The sequence below is a fragment of the Pelophylax lessonae genome (assembly GCF_965119305.1).
Source record: "Pelophylax lessonae genome assembly, chromosome: 1".
NCBI classification, from domain to species: Eukaryota; Metazoa; Chordata; class Amphibia; order Anura; family Ranidae; genus Pelophylax; species Pelophylax lessonae.
The window spans coordinates 613,533,824-613,553,120 of NC_138768.1; positions in this window are offsets into that span (position 1 = coordinate 613,533,824).

Here is a 19,297-nt window from a genome sequence, read left to right on the forward strand (position 1 = left end):
GATGATTTGTCTCTTGGATGCAACACCCCACACTGCAGCTTCCACTACACAAATCTGTAGATCACTAATTTATTTAATTTTATTGCATAGTGATTTTACTGTTTTTACTGTATGTTAAAGGACTGTCATTCCTCTAAAAAGAAATCTGCATTTGGATTGCTTTTCATAAGTGTTTAAATGGTGATGAGGAGGATATATATTGCCTCCTCAGCACCCGTTTTAAGCCCCCCATACTGAACTACTACATTGCAACTTTGTGCATTACACGCAGTTGTGGGGAGGTTGCAGTGATGCACCATTCACTTGAATGGGTTGCATTTGGCAGATGGTAGTGTATGCACAAAGTGGCAGGGGGTGTAACTCCTGCCGCAATTGCAAATGAAACTCTTGTGGCTGTGGCATCTGTACACCCCTAGCTGCTGCCTATGCAGCTTTAAAGAGAAGTATGGGTTAAAAAAAAAAAACATTTATACTGGCCTAGGTGGATGCTGCATTAGTCCGATGCTGCATCTGTTCCCTCACTGCCATTAAGACTAAGCAATCAAAGATTGCTGATCAATCAGTTCTCAGCCTTCAGTGAGGAGAAAGCAGTGACCACCTGTAAGGGTTTAGTGTTCTTAGATATGCCCGAGTCTAGCCTGGCATTTTCTGCATCTTCTGTCTGCTTCTGTCCCTGCCTCCTGTTCTGCCCACCTCCTGTCAGACTTGTAGAACAAAGGCTAGGAAAGTGTCACAGGTGATGGGTAGGTGGGTCAGCCGGCGAGTTGGCAGGTGGGCCAGCCGGCAAGTGGGCAGGTCAGCCAGCCAGTGGGCGGGCCGGCAGGGACAAAAGCCAAGGGAAAATGACAGGACTAAACCCAGGCCAATTTATTAATGCTAAAGTCTTACAGGAGGTGGGCACACTGGGAACAGAAGATGCAGAACATGCCAGGACTACACTTGGGCATATCTAAGAATACTGAACCCTTACAGGTGGTGGGCGGGCTGGCTGGTGGGGACAGAAGTCAAAAGCTTTGGTCCTGGCTGTCACAGAGATAAATGAAGAGCTGACGCTCCCAACCCGCCCCCCCTCAACACTGCGCCCAGGGCAGGTGTCCTCTCGGCCCCCCCTTGTACTGGCCCTGCTTGTGAGTGTATTGTATTGTTTTTATATATTCAAATACATGGCACCTTAAGTAATGCACAAGGCTGGTGCACTCTTCTTGTGTTCTTTCACTCAGTTTCCAGGATCCCCCATATCTGAAAAGGGCATCAAGGCCTGAAATGCACCTTGATTGCCATATATTGCTGAAGCTAGCATAGAAGCCTGTCACCTTTTTTGTTTTGTTTTTTTTTTAATCTAAACTGATACTTAACAGTTAACACCCTTGACCACAGAAGAGTAGATTTGTGTGTGTATAAATGCACTTAAAATGGAAGTAGGGGTGGGAAAAGCATTTTGCTATAGTGTTACGCAATTCAACTTATCTGTAACTCACAGAGCTCCAGATATTTATCCCAAAATATAATTGACAAATTTCTTGACTGAAAGGATATGACACAAATGCAATATTTATGTAACATAATGGAATTGTAAAGCTCAAAGTGAAAGTTCACACTTGAATTTAGGATAGTATTTTAACCTTTTAAACTTGCAGAACACACAGGAAGGCAATATGGTTGTGTGAATTGCTATTATAAGGAAAGATTTATTCGGTTTATGTGGAAGAATGGGTTCCCTTTCACAGCACTATGATTGCAAAAATTCTGATTGCATGCTTGCATAAGTGTTTGATGCAAGATAAAGATATGTTTTAGGATTTCTATGAACACAATCATATTTTGTTTAAAGGATACCAGTAAGGATGAGTGAATCTGTCCAGGTTTCTTTTGAGTTGGGTTCAATGAATTCTTGTTAAAGTCTGCAAAACCCAAACTTAACAACAAACCACTTTGAAGTCCATGGAAGGCAGCTCTTGTTAGCTTGTTATGGCTATTTTCAAGGCTAATAGGCGAGTTATTGTCAAAAATCGGGCATAGGGACCTGGGCACTGACATGGGAATATGTACCAATGTGAAAAAAGGTTTAATAGACAGTCCTCTTACGTGAAGACAATATTGAAAACACACAATTCCTTTACCTTCCAAGGTCAAAATACCTTAATACCCAAAATCAATTTTGCAACTTTGTTTTAAAAAACTACATCTCATTACAACTACTTAATGTATACAAGGGGATTATACCTTGGATTGTTCTTTTAGGACAAATTGGGCTTTCATTTGGTAAATGGTAATGAATATCTCCTGATTTTCTTTTATCACTAAAGGAGAACACAGGCGCCACTCTAAGTGCAGTATATTGAGATTTATTACAATGAACCAAAAGAAAGATACTCACAAAAGTGAATATAGGCATCATAGTGCATATAGGTAATTGCTCCCGGTGTCTTGATCAGGATGGCTTGAGCGGTCTCCTTGCAGAGGAGGATATCGGTACACACCGCCCTCACTTCCGGGATGCATTATTGAATTTAGTCATGGGATTTTATATATCATTATATGTAAATTATTTATTTTATATCATGCACATCTTTTTCACATTTTCTTGATATTTTATTTTTATTTTTTATTATTATTTTTATTTTTATTTCTATTTTTATTTCTAGTTTTATCTTTATATCATCTTTATTTGCATATTTTTTATATTTTATCATTTTCGTTTGGCTCACTTTCATTTGGCTCATTTTTTGGTTCATAATTATTTTCATTTTTCATTAATTTTTTTTTCAACCATTGCTTGAATTATTCTGTTAACATACATTGTTAGTAATATGCTTAGTTATTCTCTTATTCTTATGACCTGTACTATACAAATATGCTTTAGCCGTCTTCATATTTAGTTGCCGATTTGGCAGATGTGGCAGACTTTAGGACCTAGCTGGTCCGAACTCCCATCCTATTTAATCCCACACCCAAAATGGCGCATTATCGGCCTGAGGAAGGAGCGCATGCTCCGATAACGCATCACCGGCGCCATCACGCAAGTACGCATCCCGGAAGTGACGGCGGGACGGCATCGGTGAGTCCCCGCGACCAGGAAGTACCGATATCCACCGGTTACAGCCTCTGCAAGGAGACCGCTCAAGCCATCCTGATCAAGACACCGGGAGCAATTACCTATATGCACTATGATGCCTTTCTTATATTTACTTTTGTGAGTATCTTTCTTTTGGTTCATTGTAATAAATCTCAATATACTGCACTTAGAGTGGCGCCTGTGTTCTCCTTTCAGTTGGCTCCAAGCACCTTCTACTTGTCACCAGGGCAGCCTACGGAGTGTGTTCTTTGGGATTTTATAAGCCATGGACTTGATTATGGACTTTCAGAAAATTTACCAGTTGTTGATGATTTTTTGACTGTTTCCTTACTGTCCCCCTGTTCATGCAGTGGAACTTGTGAGGTCTCTTAACTTCTCTTGCCCGCTGTGCGCCATTTTTTTAACATTGGTTTTATCATGAAAGGAAAACTGTCCCAATATACTGTAGTAAAACAATATTTACATTTAGCTGTATATTTTTATGCGATTACCATGACCCACCACCACAAAAACCTGCAAAATAAATTCTCCCACTCCTGACAGTCATAGTGATATCACATATGTGTGTTATTTTTGTTGTTTGTACTTATAATAGGGCTAAGAAACAATAGTACCCATTTTGTTTTTTTTTGTACCTAAACACACTGACACTAACACTCACATTGACACTGACACCAACTGCCACTGTCACTAACTGATTCTTACACTGACACTTACTGACACTAACACTTACATTGCCACTAACTAACACAAACACTGCCACTAACACTGACACTTACTTTGACACTTACATTGATACTAATATTCACTAAACTAGATCAAGCCCTGATTTAAGAAATTATTTATTTTTTCAAAGAGAGGTGCGGTCTATAGAGTGAATGATCACTGTAATAGCCAATTAGAGCAAATACATACTGTACATGATTTTTAAATTAGAAATTTTTTATGTACCGTATTTTCCGGTGTATAGGACGACTGGGTGTATAAGACAACCCCCTAATTTTCAAGTTAAAACATAGGTTTTGGGCTATACTCGCCGTATAAGACTACCCCCCTTCCGAAGCAAGGCGACACCATTGAAAAACATCAGATTTCTCATAGATCTCCAAGGTACCCTAGTACTGTAATACATGTAATCTCTCATAATATCTCCAAGGTACCCTAAGTATTACCAGTAGATGTAATCTCAAGACGCTGGCTGTGCAGGAATCCTGTACTGTTATACAGTGAGCAATGTATTCTATTGTGTGTGAAAAAATAGGTGCGCTAAAGTGATAAATATCTAAATCCACAATGTGATATGATGTACAATTGATATACAATCTTACATAAATGGTGATCAAGTGAAAACAGGTGAATAAATTGATCAAAAGTCCAAACTTCCACCAAGTGTTACAAGTAATGAAACTTATAACTCTTGAACTTTATAAGTGCAATAACTCATAAAAGTGATGTGAATTCCAAAGTCCACAAAAATCTCTTCACCAAGTAATAAATGTTGAAAAGGTAAAGTATATTGCCAGTGCTCTGTGATTGAAGATCCCGCCACCAACACACTATCCTCCTTACCAGATGGATAAACTTGAAAGGCAGAGAAAACTCTGTTGATAGTGTTGGGAAGGAGGAAATATTCAAATGGATTCAAAAGGATGTATTCTATTATTGAATGAAAAGCCTGCTCGGATTGGCAGAGTCAGAGAGGCGGGCTGATGTTACTCCGCCAATCCGAGCAGGCTTTGCATCCAATAATAGAATACATCGCTCCCCCTGATTGGCTCAGCGCGGTGCACTGTATGTAGCCGAAGCTACGGTACATACGGTATACCGGTACAGGATTTCCACACAGCCAGCGTCTTGAGAGATTACATCTACCGGTAATACTTATACTTAGGTTACCTTGGAGATATTATACTCGGCGTATAAGACGACCCCCCATTTTTGGGGGATTTTTTTGAGGTTCAAAAGTAGTCTTATACGCCAGAAAATACAGTACTTCCATTTTTTTGTAAACCATAAAACATTATACCAACAGTATGTAACTATCAACAAATATAGGACGCTGCACAGTCCCTGTCTTTTGTAAGGGGTTATATTAAGGGTGTGGATTAAATATTCCCATGACATTAACATGTTTTATGGAATTGGATAGGCAACAAAGTGTTTGTATCTCAGTTATAATTGTGTATAACTAGCTTTGCAGACAATACATTTAGGATCTCGGAAAACCTTAGAACTATGGGAACATTGTGACATAATATATGTAAGAGTATGTGTAATGAAACAATAAAAAGATCTATGTCAGACATTAATAAACTTGACTGTACTCTGGTATTATTTATGCTAAGTAGACTGTTTTCCTGCATGCATGTACATGATCTGCTATCGACAATACTAGGTTTGTATTAAAAAAAAAAATTGAACAGAGTCAGTATGTAGCCAGCACCACTCACTCCATCTAATAAATTCAGTAAGAGTAAGATTATTGATAGTGTCAAAATGATTTGTCAAATCATCATTCAAAATTAAAACCACACAGGACATATATGAAGGCGTATTTAATAACTGTAATACATATTCATTCTACCTAGAATTTTTTTTTAAGTTCAACAGACGTGTTTGACAGGGTAAGCCTCCTTGGTTTTGGAGTGTCATCATTTGCCAAATATTCAAGTTAGGATTACTTTAATGATTTCTGAGACATTATTAAAGTTTTAGATATTTGTATATGTCAAGCTCATTAATATTCTACACACCATGGCTTTCTGTATTTGATGTTTTTCTACTGTCCTAATCTCAGGATTTTGTTTATGTCATATCTCCTGCTTCCATACTTGATGTCACCTTTGGTGTCTTTTTTCAAAAGATTTGCCTGCCACAGCTGCAACACAGTAACCTGCTACCTTGAACTAAATGGCCCTGACCATGTTTAGTCTCTGAGCAGACAACAAATGTCGGTAGCTTTCTTCTCTTCTCAGACAGCCTTTGATTTTCTCCTTCTCCAAAAGTAAATGAACTTGTTGGTATGCATATGAAAATGTTTAATTACCCTATGTGAATATAACACAAGCCTAGCTCTTAACCAGTTCAGCATTTGGGAGTCCAGGATTCTTAGTCCCCAATGATTTGTTACAGATTTTCCTAACAACAAATGGTTTATATTGTCACTACCAATTAGACAAGCACTTTGATGGAAACAATCATACTTTGATTTTCAACAAATTTGAGATGTCATAATATAGGCAAACATTCTTTTTAAGTTGTCTGCTTATTAATAGAGGTCTTACAACAGAACTGCTAAGCTCTGCGACTCAATAAGATAAGCAGCTGCACAAACTGGCCATGACAGAACAGTTATTTCATTTCTGAAAAAAAAAAAAAAGAAATGGTTTGACAGACCTCTACATTGACTTTTAAGCTATACACACAAATGCCATTTATGGCAATGTGAACACAATGATGAATGTACATTGACTTACAATAAACAGCCAGCAGACACTGCCATACTTTACTGCATTTTGTGGGTTGCAGGTATAAAAATGTAATATATATATATATATATATATATATATATATACTGTATATACAGTATATATGTATACAAAGGTCTGTCAAGAAAGTATCCAGCCATGTAATATGAAATATAGACATTTATTGAAGAAGATTCAAGATACAAGAAACATTGTACATTGGACAATGACGCCTTAGCCTTAGTCCCCTTCAAAGTAGGGACTTTGGGACCTCACACAATTCTCCCAGCATGTCTTCCACAAGATCCTTTGTCAAAATCTTGGACACAGTCATTTTGGAATCCCCAGATCAGCTTCCAGTTCTTGTACTGTTGTTCGCCAATCCTTGTTGATTGCAGCCTGTACACGTTCAACATTATCTGGCGTTCTGCTTGTTGCAGACCTTCCAAAACATTGATCACTTTCAACAGATTCTCGGCCATCTTTGAAGTGTTTGTGCCACACTTTTATTTGTGCTGCACTCATTGCATCATCCTCGAAAGCCTTCTGAATCATCCAAATAGTTTCTGCAGAAGAATATTTAGGCTAAACGCAAAATTTTGTGCATATCCATTGCTCTGCTCACTCAGGCATTTTGAATGCGATCGCCTCACAGTACAAATGCTCACTCAACAGTGTCTGGCATCCCCACTAGTAAAGTGAATTCATCATTGTTCACACATGTTCATTCCAGTCCACTCTCTGTGGATGCCAGGTTACATCGATGTTGTGCAAACCTTTCTTGTTATATTAATAAAGGCTGAACTTTTTCCAGACCTTAAGTATATATAAACTCCTAACTCCAAATAAAGTTAAGTGTACTTTTTATTGTTATCCTTTTACTTAACCCTCCCAGCACACTATACTAAAAGTCCTATATTCACCCCTTCATGCTTCTGGCAGATCTGCTCTGCATGGCTCACAAGAAGCCTCACAGTTTTCAATGCAAACCTTTCTAGTCACTCCCCTGAATTTTCTACATTTATTTCTATGGAGAGGCCACCTTTTATAAACACTATATTACCAATATGTATTGGGACACCTGCCTTTACATGCTCATGAATTGTAACGGCTCCCCAGTCTTAGTCCATAGGGTTCAATATTGAGTTTGGGACTGTTCTAGGAAGGCTGTCCACAAGGTTTAGCAGTGTGCCTATTGGAATGCTTGACCAGTCTTCCAGAAGCATATTTGTGAGGTCAGGCACTGACGTTGGACATGAAGGCCTGGCTCACAGTCTCCACTCTAGTTCATCCCAAAGGTTCTCTATTGGGTTGAGGTGCAGGCCAGTCAAGTTCCTCCACCCCAAACTCGCTCATCTATGTATTTCTGGACCTTGCTTGGTGCACTGGTGCGCAGTCATGTTGAAACAGGATAAGGCCAACCCCAAACTGTTCCCACAAAGTTGGGAGCATGAAATTGTCCAAAATGTCTTGGTATGTTGACGCCTTAAGAGTTATCTTCACTGGAACTAAGGGGTCAAGCCCAACCCCTGAAAAACAACCTCACACCATAACCCCTCCTCCACCAAATGATTTGGACCAGTGCACAAAGCAAGGTCCATAAATACATGGATAAGTAAGTTTGGGGTGAAGGGACTTGACTGGCCTGCACAGAGTCCTGATAGAACATCTTTGGGATGAATTAAAGCAGAGAATGCGAGCCAGTCCTTCTCGTCCAACATTAGTGCCTGACCTCGCAAATGCGCTTCTGGAAGAATGGTCAAACTTTCCCATAGATACACTCCTAAACCTTGTGAACAGCATTCCCAAAAGAGTTGAAGCTGTTATAGCAGCAGAGGGTTGGCCAATTCAATGTTGAACCCTATGGACTAAGACTGGGATGCCATTAAAGTTCATGTGCGTGTAAAGGCAGGTGTTACAATACTTTTACAAAAATAGATATACAGGACTTGTCAGGACAGTTTGCAGTAGTAGCTGTGTTGCACCCTGTAGCTTTGCAGCACAGAACTGAGAGGTGCTATGAACAGATATAAGACTTTGGGGGATGTGAGGAGTAAGTTAAAGGATAACCGTAAGAATGTAAGTTATCCTTTTTTTTTTTGCAAAGGGGGGTAATCGTTAAATTATATGTCAAACTGTATTGTTGTCATCAAGTTTCAAGATTTCCCTCATTTCCTGACTAAGTGACACCCAATGCCAGGGTGAAAAACAAAGAAAAATTTGGGGCACAGAAAGCAATAAAAAAACTTACAGGTTCAAAACCATCCTTTGCATATGAAAAGAAAGATTTTGGTTGGACTTGGTCTTTAAAATCACCGTCATATTTTCCAAATAGTAAAAAAAAAAAACAATGATGATAATTATATCATGATTTCATATTCATTTTCTTTCCCCAAGCATCTGACACAACTTCACATCCTTTGAAGAATCCTCAATTAAGCAAACAGAAAATACTTTTCCTCACCATTTCCATAAAAGATATCCCAATTCCCTGCGAGGCTGTTAGTTTTCATCACTCTCGTTTAAGGGTTGAGGAATAGACAAAACTATTTTCCTGACAAGTTGATGGAGGCTGCCAGACACTGTAGAAAGCATTTTGTTTTTATGAAGAAGATATTCACAGCTAATACAAATCCAGCTGTGGGGCTGCTTTGTGCACTCCTCATATTTCATTCACTTATGAATGACTGCAATTTGTATAACTGCTAACTGGGGAAGGAATCCCATAACCAATGTTTCTACAATGATTGGTGAACCCAGAATATTTGTCTTTAGGGCATATCTCAAGAATTTTATATACACTATATAAAGAATAAATGACTTTAGGAATTTCTTTGAGGTTTATCCACCATAAGGCCAGCCGTGCATTATTTACAGTTGAGTTGCAAGTGGTAGTTGAGTAGTGTAGTGGCTTTCTAGTGATTACATTTTGAGAAAGTATTTTGTTTGGTTGCAAAGATTTTCAAAAATGGTGGAAATGTTTTATAAAATCTCTTTGAGAAAATGGCAAGCAATGAGAATCATTTGAATTTGGCTTACAAATTGCAACAATGCTAGGCATAGAAAAACGCACACATGCTAGTTCATTTCTGGTAATCCATCTCTTGAAAGACTTCACGATACACTGCCAGGCTTACTTGACAAAAATGTAACATCCTGAAACATTACAGTTGATGTAAATCACAAAAAAATGAAATTTTGTTTGCTAAAGCACCGTGTATCATAAGCATTTTCTTATTTTTTTAAATAAAATACAAATTTTTGTCTTTTTTCATAGCTTAGAGATTCTAACCTGCAGCCTCTTTGTGGCCACATCTATTCTATAGTTGGATGTCTATCTTCCAGCATTGACTCTGTGGCATTTCTCAGGGTGGGCCTTCTAAAGGTGACAAAGTGGATCATGCCTGTGTAATGTGAGTGGAAACTACCCTTGTCATCTCCAATAAAAAATCTGCGTAACAAGGTGACAACAAGAGACAGGGATACAGATGACCCTATAGCAGGAAGTGCATGAACAAGGACCTTCATGATGCTATGACCAGTTATTTTTTTAAACTAGAACTAGACGAGGGTGCCCTTCCCTACGCACCAAAAGGCCACTTAACTAAAACGTAACATTTAGGCCTCATGCACACAGGGCGTTTTTAAAAAAAACAAGCTGTGAAGCCATCTCTGACGCCAGGAAAAATCAGCTGTAAAAACAGGCTTTTAGAAGCATTTTGTATTGGCGGTAATGCACGTTATAGCCACATTTGGCAGCCTTTCTCTGCCCTCTTCTATTTCCCAACCTCAAATCCAACTACTACAGCTTAAAAATGTCTAATGTGGCCTAACGCTGTATGCAGCCTTTAGCAGCCTTTAGCAGCATCAGGTGTTTTTACAGCTTAACGCTGCTGCTCCAGAACGCACTGGCCCTGAGTTTTTTTTACAGCTTCAAAATGCCTATGCCACTTGCAGCTCCTAAAAGCCTGTGTGTGCATGAGACCACAGAATAACATGGAGGGGCCTTTTTAATTTGCAAAAAAAAAAAAAAAAAACATCTGACACTCCTAAAAGCAGCTGTAAAAATGCCCTGTGTGCATGAGGCCTTATTTTAAATCATAAAAGGTATGTAAATGATCATAACAGGTATACCTATAGTATGAAGTCAAAGCCATTATATATGAATCAGGGTTCTATCTCTATGTGGTAATATTAACATCTACCAAGTTGAAATAGTGAAACTTCTCTTGATTTTTACATATAGACAATATGAGGGTTATAATCTACTAGTACATTCAATATAAAGGCTCCAGACTGTTTAGAGGATATATAAACTCAAGATCTACTCACCAACGTCAACTGGTAAAAAGAGATGGGGGTATATTTGTCTCTCCTCTCATCTATTGGCCACATATACAAATGAGATGAACTGAAAAAGAAAAAGTATACTAGAAAATACTGTCTCACTGAAGATGTGTCTTCCACCTTATGAAATTATCTATCTCTCAGATATGAAACACAGGTACACTCATCCATGTGGACACAATAACCACTGATGGATAAGCCCCATATATCACCATATCCACAAAAAAGCTTCTCTCTTAATCAAGACTGCATTGACACAAGGTATATCTCACCCCACAAAAAAAGAAAAATGATTTGAAGGGGGAAAAGAACGTGTCAGGACAAAAAGCTTCATCGGAGGTATAAAATTAAAAAAAAGTGAAGAAAATGAGCAACCAAGAGTAGCTGACTGTTACATGGTAACAAGAAAAAACATTTTCTTTTCACCATGTGACAGTCAGCTATTCTTGGTTGTTAATTTTCTTCACTTTTCTTTCATTTTTTTTACCTCCGACTAAGCTCTATTTGAAGAGTGAAACATGTTAGGTTTGGGTAATTTGATTTTGGGAGCACCTTCTGACTTTATTTTCATTTAGGTTCACATGATTTCATTTTTGTCCTGACACGTTCTTTTCACGCTCCCCCTTCACATCATTTTTTTTCTTTTTTTGTGGATTGAGAGTTGCTTTGTGTCAATGCAGTCTTGATAAAGAGAGAAGCTTTTTTGTGGATATGGTGATATATGGGGCTCGTCCATCAGTGGTTAATGTGTGTCCATATGGATGAGTGTACCCATATTAAATATCTGAGAGATAGATAATTTCATAGGGTGGAAGGCAGATAGCCCACATCTTCAGTAGGAAAGTATTTACTAGTATACTTTCTCTTTTTCTGTTCAGCTCATTTGTATATGTGGTCAATGGATAAGAGGAGAGACAAATATACCCCCATCTCTTTATACCAGTTGGTGTTGGTGAGTAGACCTTGACATTATAAATTCTCTAAACCAGTGAGGGCGAACCTTGGCACCCCAGATGTTTTGGAACTACATTTTCCATGATGCTCATGCACTCTACAGTGTAGTTGAGCATCATGGGAAATGTAGTTCCAAAACATCTGGGGTGCCAAGGTTGGCCATCACTGCTCTAAACAGTCTGGAGCCTTTAAATTGAATGTAGGAGGAGATTATAACCCTCATGTTGATCAATTACATACCTTTTATGATTTACAATGAAGGTTAAGTTTTAGTTAAGTGGCCTTTTGGTGCATAGGGAAGCGCACCCTTGTCTAGTTCTAGTTTACAGTTTCACAGTTAAGTGTTATCAATATCCCAGGCTTTTTTAAACCATTATTATTTTCTTCAAATCTGTAGATTCATAAATTTTGAAAACCAATTTTATGTGTAACATAAACACAAAGCACATGTACGTATTTATTTATTTCAAAGTACATTTTCCCACAATACCTAACCCTTCTAAACTAACCAACTATGCCCCACACACGCTAGTTGCTTAATTACCCTTGTCTTAGAGTCGAGGCCTGATGTGTTGTTTACCTCCTCTCCATTTGCCTCGCATGTGCACTAAACCCTTGTAAACATCCATGGGGCCATAGAATGTCTAGTCCCAGAAGATGGACACATACAATCTTTGAAGTCGTGCTATTCATGTGTGTCCAATGGTGAGAACATTTCTCAGTAAGATTATTCCAAAAAAGGTCAGGAGATGGACAATGTGGACAAACATACTTTTGTGTAAAATCACACTAATTCTTTAACTAGCACTAGCATACTCAACTAGCATTAACACACTCATAATACTTCACAGATTATGTAGGCCCATCTACATCATGTACCCAAACAGGCTTGCAATGTAATATCTATACATAAATAATGCAACCTCATACTTGGATAAAAGCCAACTATACTGTCAGCAAGCTTCTTATGCAATAAACCTTAAAGTGTTACTAAACCCACAACAGTAAAATCAGTCTATATATGCAGTAAAGCATGCTTGTTATACTCATTAAGAGGTTAATCCTCTGTATTGTGTGAAATTGTTGTTTGATCCTGTCTTCTCTGGTCTTCCCCCTTCTTCCAGAGACTCCAAAAAGTAACCTTATATTTACAGAGTCTATGAAGTCAGGATGCACATACTCAGTTTGGTGTGTATTGCTAGAGATTTTTTTTTCTTGGGAGAGTACATGTGATCAGCACAGGGCCAATCAGCACTGTCCAGACAGAAGGTCAGGGGTCTTAAAGCCTGATAAGACAACCGTGGGAGAAATTAAAACTCCTCCTACAGCTATAGTAGGAACTGACTGAAGTCACAAGATATATAGAGAATGCAGGATCCTGGGGTTAGTAGCACTTTAGGCAACTGAATGTACCATATATGTTTGTTCTGTGTAAATAATTCACCCAGTAGTGAGGAAAGGATAAAAATGACAGTCATGGAGTTTGTGCATTCAAACAAAAGTCAGCAATGATGGCTCCCATATTTCTTCTTGATTTCAAAATCTTTGTCTCTTGTAATTCATTGCAGTCACAATCCAGAGAGCACTTCAAATGGTCACTAAAAGTGTACTTCCAGCTAGTCCCAGAAAAAGCAACCTTTCTTAATTGACAACTGGAGAGAGGAAATGCATCTAAAAAAAGTGAAGGGAATATAGTGGTTACCTCTTATGAAAAAAGGTGGTCAGTTGAGATAGGGTGCACTTGAGGAGTTGTTGTGGGAGGTTGGTCTAGGCTTGAACATTCCAAAACCTACTGAGGAGCTGAGAAGTTCTCCCCTTGTCCTCTTTGTATTTTTCACAACTTAATCAGGCCACTTGTTATACGGCAGAAACATTCTTGCACATAAGTGTAGTGGCCAGCCCAAATATGAGTGATGGTCCGCTCCTCTGTGGATAATGTTTCCTGCCTTGCTGCCCTCTAGGCCTGGGGTGTCCTTAGTATCACTAGAAAGATAGAAGAGAAAAGGGCTCACCAGCCTAGTGCATTATCCCAAGTGAATTTATTTTGTATAAAAAAAGATAAAAACTACTCACAAACATGTAGATAAAAATACGCTTTTAAAGGTCACTATCCCGTGACTATACGGTCCTGGGACCAGCAATTTTCAGATTTTAGGGAAGACCATGCAGGGGCCCCTTCTGGCTGACACATTTTGAAGGTATACCTTCTTCCTCGGAGCCTAACAACAGAGGCTCCTCATGGGGAGTCATACAGGTAGGGGATTTTTGACACCTAATAGATCTTCAGGGAAGTTTTGGTCAATGGAACACATCTGCTGATATGAAGTCCTGTAGTGTTTAGTGACTTGATTCATTTCCTTGGATAAGTTTCCGGGGGATTTTAGTTTTCAAAAGGAGGTCCTAGTGGTGAGGTGTGCCCCTGAGGTGAGACTCAGGATAGACTTGGGTGCAAATCACTTTTAAACAGTTTAGGACTGAAGAACCCATTCCTAGTCATTTTTTTTATGTTATTTTGTAGATTTTGCTTTTTGATTTGCATAATAATTGATTTTATTGGTATTAATAAAATGACTGGCGTAGTCAACTAAATCCATGTCATGTAGTTGTCAGCTTTATTTGAAATACATTTTAGGAGATAAGCGGGCCTTAACTGATACATTTATCAGCCATGAAGTCTTTGGTATGGAACTGCATCTTTCTCTAAATAACATTCAACATTCTAAGGCAGCTGTGAATCAGATTTCTGCCTGTGAGAAATGTCCTCAGTACTGACAATTTACATCAGGATTTCTGCATGTGATATGCAGCCAGAAGCCTGCAGAATGTATGTTTGGAAATATCACTACTGTATATCAAAGAGGGGTTCTCAGATTACCAGATTACCAACAAAAGACTGGGATGGATGGGTTCACTCTGGCAATTTCTAGAAAAAACGAAAGTAACAAGTAAGTTATTTTGTTATATATACATCTGAAGATTTAGTTACCTACCAGTTCATGGGTGATTTCTGCCTCCTGCTACACACCGTGCCCTATACTTTACTATTGCAGTTCCTTTGCCCCTTATTATACACAATTGGGCTGGGAACAAGTATGTAAATAATGAGTTATAATTTAACTCTGACTTATTTGCTGCTTTATTGTACCAGGGCAGTGGATCAGAAAGAATTAAAGTCAAAGGATCACCTCAACTGTCATGACCATCAGCAGGCAGTCAGAAGAATGTAAACAATAGTAGCCACCATATTTCTGGAGGAGCAGTCATATATTCCATTTATATTTTTCCACAATTGAGTTTCTGTTTATAGAAGTTGGGCAAAAAAAAGAGTATTTTCTAGGCATCTGCTAATATTTTGTAAGTGCGACTTGGACCTCATGTACATAGGCAGAAAAAATGGCACTTTTATTTTAACCACTTAAGCCCCGGAAGATTTTACCCCCTTCCTGACCAGGGGGTTTTTTGCGATTTTTACTGTGTGATTTTAACGGACAATTGCGCAGTCGTGCGACGCTGTACCTAAACAAATTTCACGTCCTTTTTTTCCCACAAACAGAGCTTTCTTTTGGTGGTATTTGATCACCTGTGCGATTTTTTGATCATGCGCTATAAACAAAAAAATAGCGTAATTTTTTCAAAAATAACAATATTTTACACTTTTTTTATATGAAATTCCCCCAAAAAACAATGTAAAAATCAAAATTTTTTAACATTTTCGGCCAAATTGTTTTATGCTACATATGTTTGGTAAAAAAATCGCAAAAAGCGTATTTTGATTGGTTTGGGCAAAAGTTATCTCGTTTACTAACAAAGGGAAAGATTTTTGTCATTTTTGGTGTTTTTTTTAACCAGTAATGGCGGCGATCTGCGATTTTTTTTGCGGTACTGCGACATTGCGGCAGACAGAACGGACCCTTGACTGACATTTTTGACACTTTTGGGGTACCAGTGACATTACTGCAGTAATCAGTGCTATACATATGCACTGTTACTTTAAAAATGACACTGGCAGGGAAGGGGTTAACTGTATTGGACAGGGAGGGGTTAAGTATGTCCAAGGGGCGTGATTCTAACTGTAGTGGGACATGGCTATTGGTGTAAAAACAGAGATCAACGGTTCTACATAGTAGAACCGTCTGATCTCCATTTTTACACAGGGGAGAATGATAGGCGGCTTGTTTACATAAGCCGCTCTGCCTTTCTCCCGCTGTACCGGCGATCGTAGTGTGACCGGCGGACATCGGGTCCGCTGGTCACACGCCCGCACTCCTCCCTGAACGAGCCGAGGCGGGCGCGCGCCTCAGCGGGTGCGCGCTCGCCCGCTATTGGCTCAAATCCCAGTGACAGGCGAGCGACGTAGACCTACGTCACTCTGCCTGGCCGGGGCTGACTGCCGCAGTAAATATACTGTGCGCAGTCGGCAACCGGTTAAAGACTTTCTTCAGTTTTTTAATAGCCTTTGAGCGCAGCTCCTTTTCAGCCAACATATTATTATTTTTATTATTATTATTCTATAGGATTTATATAGCGCCGACAGTTTATGCAGCACTTTACAACTTGAGGGTAGATAGGACAAATACAATTCACTTTAATACAGTAGGAATCAGAGGACCCTGCTCGTTAGAGCTTACATATTCATGCATATTGCGGCATTTGATTTCATATTTTTAGAGTAGAGTTTAGGGCCAAAAAGGCCCCAAACCTTGCATTTGGAGAGGAGCATACTGGCAAAATGTACACACATATGCTTATAAATGCACATAAATGTGCACAAATATGAGTGTATGCATATAGATGTATTTCAATAGCTAGAATAAATGAATATTCTGGCTAATAGAATGAGTTTATGCTTGTACGCTTCTAAACGCCATATGCCTGTAAACGCACATACACATCTTTAATTACATGCAAAATTAGTATTTTTTAAATGCTTGATTTTTCTTCCAGCTCCTGGCAGAAAGATTCAGTGTAGATAGAAGGATCCGTGTGCATGAAGCCTAATTTAGCATAAACAGCTCTTCCAGACTTCAGAATTTAATGCTTTTGGCAATTTAAATGTACTATTATATCTGATTGAAGTAAATATAACAGCTCTTACTGCAGGTGACAAATGTATTGTTTTATAGTTTGACTGTTAGTCAACTGTAAGCAACAGCAAATTATGATGGATTAGCAAATTTTTCCAAAGTGTATAGGAAGGACTGTTAATTTAATTTTACAGGTTACACTGTATGTTCTAAAAAAATGGCTTTTCTTTTATTCTTTAATTGTTGACATATTTACTTGTACTAATGCAAATATTCTCTTTGCAACAGAAAAATAATTTGTCACCATAAAGACTTAATAAAATTAATTTATTAATTGCTTTTCTTCAGAATAATGTAGTTTCTGACGGTGTATAAAAATAAATAAATAATTCCTTTCAAAAGGCTCAACAGAACAATTCACTGCCTATTATAATTCCTGCAACTCCTCAAGCAGTCGGCATGCACACACACATTTACTTATAACTAGAGAATTCATCTTCTCAAAAGCAGAATCAGATTAGAAGCTCTCCAGCACGTTCTGCATCTCTTCAACAGCCGTTATTCCTTAATGGAAATAATAACAAGAGCATCAGGGATAAGCGTACCACAGGGTCCATCTACACACAACGTAGATTTTATAATTAAAGGCCGGCTCTCAATAAATACTGAATGAGGCTGACTTCTTGCCTTGTAAGTGATACAATTTCCCTGCAATATCCCTAGAAATACAAATCAATTATTTTAGATAAATATCAGTGGATGAGGAAATAATTATTGAAAATTCACAGGCAATATACTAATCTTCTAAAAAATATAAAATACAGAAAATGTAATTATAGCACGTTTATATAGCATAGAATAATGTGACGTGCATTATAAAGACATCATATAGGAAGACAGGAGATGTTTTGGATATCAGACTGAGTTAAAAAGATACAATAATGGAACCTTAAAAATACTCTCAGTGTTCAGTTTCAATTGTTCATGTTTTTGATTGGATAATTAAATCATTATCTTCAATGCTGCGCTGATCTATTTTAAATCCTAATAATTGCTGGCTCTCTGTTTACGGACATGTGAGATGCAAGATTGGGGTTATGGTTACCTGTGATTCTCTTTAAAAAAGGAATAACATTTAAACATAACAGATATTGGAGTAGCTCTAAATCCAAAATTATTGACATTTAGTTTACCGGGTGTTATAAATATATGCATTGTTTTGTTTTTTTTCATACCATGCTGTTTTTATCCCTTTTTCATCCATTTTTTCTGTCCTGCGGATCTCCTCCAGCCTCTTTTTTAGGAGCTCTCTGTCTGCATGCACTTGCTCTAGCATCGGCTACACGTCATTGTTCAGCACTTCTTTCTGATAGTAGCAATGGTGTACCAAGCCATACTAACACTAATGAGATTGTGTTGAATAGGTTTAAACTTACATTAACTGTTTAAAGGAACACACAACCTAAATGTTTAAGCCTGCATTACAAAAGTGATGAATATTTGGTTTTTGGTGATTTCACATGTAGACAGGTGTGCATTTTCTTTTACAGAATGTATAGACTGCCACTGCTTTCATTTCGATTATGCTAGCTGCCTGGCTGTCAAGCTTTTAAAGCGGTATTAAACCCAAAACCAAAAATGTATTATTCTATTTTAGACGCCCTCCATATGACGAAACGCACCAGGGCGTGAGCACGTGGTCACTGTGACAACCGGACGCCGAGCGGCTGCCACAAACGGCTTTGGGATCTCACAGACACGCTGTCGAGCGGGAAGGTGAGACTCCGGCGGCTTAGCTGGCAATCGTGTTGGTCACTCCTTCTTTGTGATTTACATTGCCCTGTATTATTTTAATATTGTGAGTGTACTGTGGAAGGGAAGGGTGTTTAATAAAATATTGTTTATACATATTGCCCTCTATTTCTTCCATATACTGCATTACCCTTTGCCTGAGCTGACCAATTTTGAAGATATTTGGTGGATCAGCATATCTCTGCGGAATCGGGTGTTATTTGCTGTTTGGAGATTTAAAGGCACAGTACATATCATTAGCGGGTGAGAGAGCAATACCTAGGGATTGGGCATGTTGTGCGGTGAAGGCGCATGAACTGGCTACACTTCGTGGTGATTTTTTATCTCATAGACTTTAATCACTTATTCTGGACTCACCTGTATTATATTTCCTATACCTCTTTGGGAATTATAGGATCATGTAGCGCTGCTTATGTGTCTGACCCTTTGTGTTGACTAGCATTCTATAGGAGGCGTTATACAAATCTTTTATTTACAAAAATGTATTATATTGCAGCTTACTAATCATTAGATGTGGTGGATGCATCTGTTTTCTTTGGCTTTTCCCACCTGTTTTCTCCTGGTGATATGGCCAGTAACACACCTCCTGTAGTAGTGAGACACGACTCTGGAGGAAT